The sequence below is a fragment of the Poromitra crassiceps genome, assembly GCF_964638095.1.
Source record: "Poromitra crassiceps genome assembly, chromosome: 8".
In the NCBI taxonomy this organism is placed as follows: Eukaryota; Metazoa; Chordata; class Actinopteri; order Beryciformes; family Melamphaidae; genus Poromitra; species Poromitra crassiceps.
The window spans coordinates 46,645,262-46,652,756 of record NC_139629.1 but is presented as its reverse complement, the minus strand read 5'-3'; positions in this window follow the sequence as shown (position 1 = coordinate 46,652,756).

Below are 7,495 nucleotides of genomic sequence, written 5' to 3'. Positions count from 1 at the left end.
CTCACGATAGTCACTCCATCGTCTCATTCACAGGCTAATGCGATTATCTTATCACTGTGAAACACTCATATTATTTGACATTTATGTTCTGTAGAAATGATTACGTGCGTTCGTAATTATCTCACTGCGTTGTCCGGCACTTTAGCCGCATTAAAAAACTTTACACACTGTTCTGATTGGGGGGTGGGGGGTTACGGTACACCAGTCAGTCACTGCAGAAAAGAATTGGGGGGGAGAAAACACATTTATACCCTGCCTCTAAGAGACCAATGAAAAACATTTTTCCAAAGACAAATGGCCCGCTCACTCCCAGAGATCTGCTGTAATTCTCGGCCCACGCGTGAACTCTGAATAAGTAAACGGACACCATGAGCATCTGTTAAGAAATCCACTAACGTGACCTGGCATCTTTTATTAGGCCTCTCACCCTTTAACAATGGGTTAAGTGATAAACTGACATTTACAGCGCGGCCTGCCAAGTTACACGGAGCGGCGCCGCACACTGAGAAACTGACCGTGAAGTCATAACGAGCGAGTGGGCCAGAACACAGATTTTCTATTAACACGGGGGGGGGGGGAGGGGAGGAGTTAAAGGGGGTGAGCGCCGCTGCCCCCCCCCCCCCCCCCCCCCCTTCCCCAGCCACCCCTACTACCCCCTGTACCCAGTCATCAGGCTACACAGCCCGGGGAGGAGCTTGAGCACCAGCTAGTGGCGGCGGAGCGCCACTGCCGAGACGCCCCGCACCAAACACATTAATCATGACCAGGGGAGTGTAAAATTCAATCGGCTCCTTCCATCCATTTCATGTGAAGCAGACTGAAGGCCGGCCTTGTGGTGCCCGAGAACGGAGGGATGAGAGAGAAAAGGGGGAGAAAAAGAAAGAGGCGCCTCCCTACACTTCATCAGGACCCCTACTTCATAACAAATGGAGTGTCTCTCTGGCGGAGGAGTGCCATCAGAAACGCGCCTTCTCTCTATCCATTTAATTCCGGCAGTGGAGGAAGGGTCAGGGAGGGAGCAGCCGAGTGCGTGTTCTGCTCCCCGCTCGCCGCTTCCCCAGTCACACAGTAAACTACCTTTTAGGAATTGTTTCTCAATAAGAAATGATCAGTCCATTTATCTGCACCAGGCGGGCCTGTCTCCTCACCCAGACCTCCAATATTTTTCGTTTGACCTGATCAGGGCTATAAACTAGACCGAGACACTTTCAATTTGTCACCCGGGGAGGCCTCTGCAAGTCCCATGCTACTGATTGCATCCTCCCTACCAAATGTAAAAATTCCTCCCATGCTTGAAATATCTTTGATTCTTTTTCTTTTCTCCCCCCCCCCCCCACAATTTATCCAGCTACTTGGCAATAAAGACTCTTTTTCCTATAGAACGCTATAAAATTCATGTGCCGGGGAGATGATATCCATTCACAGTCATTCATGATGTCGAAGTCTTAATAATATTTTAGTTAATGAATGCCATCATGCAGAATAGACATGTTATGTACCAGTAATTATGATTTTGCAAACTCCTGCCATGAACGCGAAAATATTCCTCTCGCTACCTCCTGCCAAACACACACACGTGTCTCATATTTTTCACCCTCCCAAATTTTATTAGGGCCTTCTCTATGGAATTAGAATAGGTTCATATGTGATCACCTAGGACTGATGGGACGGTTTGTGTTTTCTTTCAATCTGCTGATCACAAGGTCACCCTCCAGGTTTACAAGGAAAAGGTTTGCTTAACTTGTCATCTGTTCCCAAACATGTGCCCTAATATTGGCAGCAATTAGTGTAGTGCAGTGATACTCAACTTGCGGCCCCCGACCATTTTCGAATTCACAATGAAAACTGAAATAAAGTTTGACTGAGCTCCAGCTAATTGTCAAATATGGCCGTCTGCTCGCCGCCCAACTAACTATCCTGTGTGCACAAAATTGTGAGACTAAGCTCCGACTGACACCCCAAAAATATACAAACCGCTACAGAAAAATGTATATGAATGTTTGTTTATTAACTGGCCCCTGGCCTCCTGTCATTTTGCAAAAGTGCCCCCCGGGCAAATCAAGTTGAATATCCCTGGTGTAGTGCATTAACCTCAAATTGCATGTGCATAATATACACTATCATCATTACATTAAGATTATTTCAAAATGGTACCATGCACGTGTCGCAAGAAATAGAAACCTGTGCTACATTGCGAGCACAAGAAGAGACCATCCAAAAAACTGTAAGCATCAACACTTATCACTTGGTTGGTCACGGAGGAGAGAAATATTAACCAGATTGTTTTCTTTCAAAACACGTATAAACTTTGAACAGGGGGTAATTACCATCCACACATGACTTGCTTTCCCATCAAACCCTTTAAAACAGTTAAACATTCTTTAAATTGGATAGAACATGTCAATGATTTTTTGTGTGTGTGTGTGTGTGTGTGTGTGTGTGTGTGTGTGTGTGTGTGAAGGCACTGAAATATGGTAAGGAACGCTCAACCTCATACACACAACCTGTTCAAATTGCTGCCTCGTCTGAATCACATGCAAACGATTAATCACTGATACCTCCAGCTGTCACACTTCCTCTCGTGTCTGTTACACAACAGTAATGGCCAACTGAGTGGAACCGAACAACACAGGTAGAAATGTAGTCTTTCTTCTCTTACTTGCGTTGAGGCTGCAAACACATTAGGCAGAGAGGAGCCTCCTCTTCCCTTCAGGTGACACTGGGACAAATGCTGCATCGCTTCATCCTCCACACTTCCAGGGATCCCTGTAATGCAAGTCAGATAGGATCATTGTGAGGCTTTGTGCTTAAGCAAACCACTAATCTAGGTGTACAATATTCTGTTTTGTCTACGCAGTGTCTGATGAGAGACACATCAGTTCACCTTTCACAGACTTGTCATAGGAGTAAATTTACATAAAAGCCCAGTTATCATAACCAATTAGCAAGATAAAAGCAAGCACGCTTACAAAAATGATGAAAAATAACATACATTAAATAAACTATCAGGTTCATTTAAATAGGCATTTTTTTAAGACATCGTGTCAGCGTCTACTTTTTAATTACACTGAGCTTATTATGGCTTATTTTGCAATGCTGTACAACATGGGTAACACACTGGTAAAATGAGTTAGTCTCAGAAAACACCAATAAGACAGCTTGAATTTGTTCATGCACCAGCCTCAGATTTGATCTTTGAGTTAATTAATTTTGGATCATCGGTCTGAAACAGAGAGCTCTATAATGGCTGTTAAAACAGGTATCATTTTTTTCGCAGCCTGTAGTTCAGTCTAGGCCATATTTGCCACAACCATGAACACTTGCACCACTAAATCCACAGTAGAATATTGAAAGATATTCAAAAACACATTTAGCATATCATGCATAATTAATTGGAACATGTAATTATGACTTCCCAATGTGTGGACTGGGCTTCAGTTTTTCTTAATTGATACAGTTGATGCCCAATTGTTACAATTAATTAGGTAGTAGCTAATAACCGTTGCTAATTAATTGACACTGGATGTGAGGCAAATCATTTTCATTTCCGTCTTGACCACTATAGCTTAGCCTACTCTGTTCTGTTGACAGTGAAGTGGAAGGGATGCTGTGTAGCCTTGTCAAAGATATTTTTATTGTATTTTTTGTGTGATTTTTTTTCTTTATTTTTCTGATTTCCACCCCAATTGTAGTTGGCCATTTCCCCCTGCTGTCCCGGTCGTTGCTCAAGATGCTCTGCCAATCTGGAGCGAGTAGTCGACTAGCACATGCTTCCTCCGATACATGTGCAGTCGCCAGCCGCTTCTTTTTGCCTGACAGTGAGGAGTTTCACCGGCAGGACGTAGAGTGTGGGAGGATCACCCTATTCCCCCCAGTTCCCCTCCCCCAAAGCAGACGCAGTGCAGCAACCAGGACATAATATAATCCTAATCCAGCTTCCCACACACAGACATGTATGGATGGACGCCCGACCAAGCTGGAGGTAACACGGGGGCTGGAACCTGTGACCCTCGTGTTGGTAGGCAGGGAATCTACGGCTGTACTACACGGACGCCCGCCAAAGTTAAATTCTAAATGGATTAACCTCAGATGTGTTGTGGAATAAGCTAAAGCATTAGGTTACAGCTGGTCCCAGACAGTCTCCCTCACTAGATGTAGCCATAGCCTGTTCCGTCTTTGGTTAGGCCTCACACTGCATGCTGGGGCCCAGTTCCTGTTCCCAGTTCCATCGAGTGGTTACTCTGCGTCGCCAAAACACCCTTCTACAGTCACCTAGAGAAGATACCAACCTTCATTACACTGTGGTGAGCAGGAGATCCCCCCTGTCCTTCTCCTTCAGTGCCTGGACCTCCTCCTCCCGTAACGTTGGGAACCTGGTATCCACTTCCTGCCAGCAACACCTTTTGCAGACTGACTGGATCCTGAAAGCAGGGAGTCAACCACACTCTTTTCAATTGTCCAACGTCAACGCTACATTATTTAGGTTGGCACTTCCATGCTGTAAGGCTTGTGAAGGAGCGTATTTGCAGAATACACAGTGAGCCACTCGAAAATGACATATTAGAGCAGCCACCCAATGGGTGCTACCATTCATGTTATTTAACCCATTTCATGTTATTTTACTGGTTCTATAATTGCCTTCAAAGTAAAGTTACCCAGCTCTAGCCGTGGGTAGAGTCTTTTGTGTGGCTCCCCAAAAATGTGACTGAGCGTCGGGTTGATGCAGCTGACGTGACGTGAACAGCGCAAGAACTGTGATTGGCCGTTGCCTTGGGCCGCGTAGGTTCTGGGGATTGGAAGGTCTGCTTTGGTTCACAAACTTTTTCATGACAAGGACCCCAAATAAGATTCGTAAGAACTCAGGGACCCCCATTTGGTATGACTTTGTCTAATGGACCCCAATCTATGAAGGTATTTGTTGTCCATATGATTTAGCCCAGAGAGTTCCATAACTGCCTAAAATGTAGATGGGGAGACAACAGGAGAGAGTCAAAGCTATGCATTCTCTCCTTGGGCTAACGTCTAGTCATTGAAACCATAGTGAAATCACACAATTACTCATTTTGCTGCGGACTCCCCTGGCTGAGGTGACGTTCGACTTGAGTATGACTGTATAACTGCTGCAAACGTCCTAACGCGAGGCTTACAAGCATACAATTGAAGCATAATATCTCGTTTGAGTCAACATGTCATTACTCATTTGCATTTCAGAAAAATTACAGTTCCCCAATTTGCACTTTTACTGGCAGAATCCAACCAAGCATTAAGTTACATTGTGGACAATTAGATCTTGTAGTAGACGGAAGGAGAATAACAACAGAATACTTACATGTATGATGCAAGTTAACAATACATTTTATTAATGGCAAATTGGCAATATGTGCTGTGAGATTGTACTTTCCCCCCCGGATGTTCCACCAGTAAATCTTTGTTATTGTCAGTGTGTCACTCTACTGCAAGCAAGCAAACTCTGCCTGGCTGCATGTAGTGTGCTGTATATCTACCTCTGATAATCTGTGCCTGGCTGCATGTAGTGTGCTGTATAGACAGTTTTAACTTGACAACAATAACCACCGTCACAACCCACCTGAATATCCGGTTTACTTCCTGTATACATAGCTGAGCACTAGGGGTGGGACAAAATATCGATACTCACGGTATCGCGATATTTCCACTTGCGATACGTTATCGATACACTGGCACCAAGTATCGATATGTTTATTATTATTTTTATTTATTTTTTTATTTTTAATAAACAGGCTAAAATATTATGCTGTGTGTGGTAGTTGAATCATAGTTTCAAGTTGACGTTTATTTATGTTTGTAGTTGAAACAAAAACATAAATACTGTAGGCTACATGAATGGAAATGTTTGATCATTAATATCTACTTTTAGAAATTATATAGGTAGGTAGGTTATATAGGTTTTCTTGTTTTAATAATAATAATAAAAAGACTTAATGTGTCACTTTTCCTCCGTGGTATCGAAAATGGTATGAGTGAGTGAGTGAACTCAGAGAGTTCATGTCAATTCTGCTAATAAATACATAATACCTGCTTCTTGCCTTTTAGGGGTATTTTTTTCTCTTCAGTTACACAGATATCGTGATGTATCGTAGGTTAAATCTCTTCCAATATATCGATTATCGCAGAATCGCTGTATCGTGATAATATCGTTATCGAGGGCCAAGTATCGTGACCATATCGTATCGTGAGTTACTCCACCATTCCCACCCCTACTGAGCACAGGCTGATATTCGGCTCATATTAAATGTTAATGTTAGGCCGTGTCTCCGACAGACACAGTAACAACCTAGCCTATTTCGGTCTTTATGTCTTGTAGTAGTTAGTAGTTGTTAGGTAGTAGGAAGCGTTGTTGTCTGGTCCGGAGCTAGCCTGAGAGGCTAATAAAAGCTACATGTTACAGAGTAAAGCTGACTATCAGTACGTTATTGCACGCAAAGGCCTATCTTTACATTTAAACGTATAGCAAAAATAAAAAAGAAGTAGGCTATGTCAGTGTTTCCCCCTGAACAGCTGAGAAAGTGGACACTGTAAATAGTTAGCACTGTGAAGCTGATACAATTCAGGTGGTGGTAATGCAACATTTAAGGATGCCAACCGCCATAAAACACAGAAGAAGAAGCTGAGAAAAAGGAAGTGCTGTGGGGTTGCAGCTGGTGAAAACCGTCTACCTCTGCTAATCTCTCCCAATGGATGTGCCAGAAAGGCCATGCATATGGTGGAATCAACCAGGATCACTCACTTAGTAAATGTAATAACTGCAAATTAGCCTACCTATTTTATGCACACACAAACAAAAAAATCACATTTATGATGGTTCCATTCCATTTATTCCAGTGCCAGGGCCCTCATTAATGTTGTTGGTTACACCTGTGTTTACCCTCAATTAACAGTCAAAATGGCTGCTGTGAAAAGGGTATGTTTCACTTTACTGAAGAGGAGAAACATGTTGAACTTGGATGTGATCGAATCTGAAAGCTGCTTGTCCTGTTTTTTCAAAATTCGATCCATTTAAAAAGGGGATTAGGGCAATCTCTGTTTGTTTAATTCTTTGTAAATAAAATGGTAAAAAGTTCGCACACTGCAAAGGGCTCCAATTAGGTTTTTTATTGCAACACCGTGGGTAATGTTTCGGACAGCACCCTGGCCTTCTTCAGACTGTTAGACAAAGGAGAAACGCCATCTTAAATACCCACCTGATTCAAGTTTAAATCTTTGTCCCACTGATGATGTCATATGGGGGCATTGTGACATTTGTCATAAGAGCAAAATCATCTTCTGACATCACTAGGCAGTAGGCAGTGATGTAAACTTAAGGGGCAAACACACACGCACATGTACATTTAAGGGCAATACCATTTTGTGAGCAACACACACATGCGCGCGCCAATAGAGCAGGTGAGGCCTACGCAGTTGTGAAAAAGTTAGCACGTAGCACCGTAGCACATAAACTTTTACTTTTTCCTTCTTA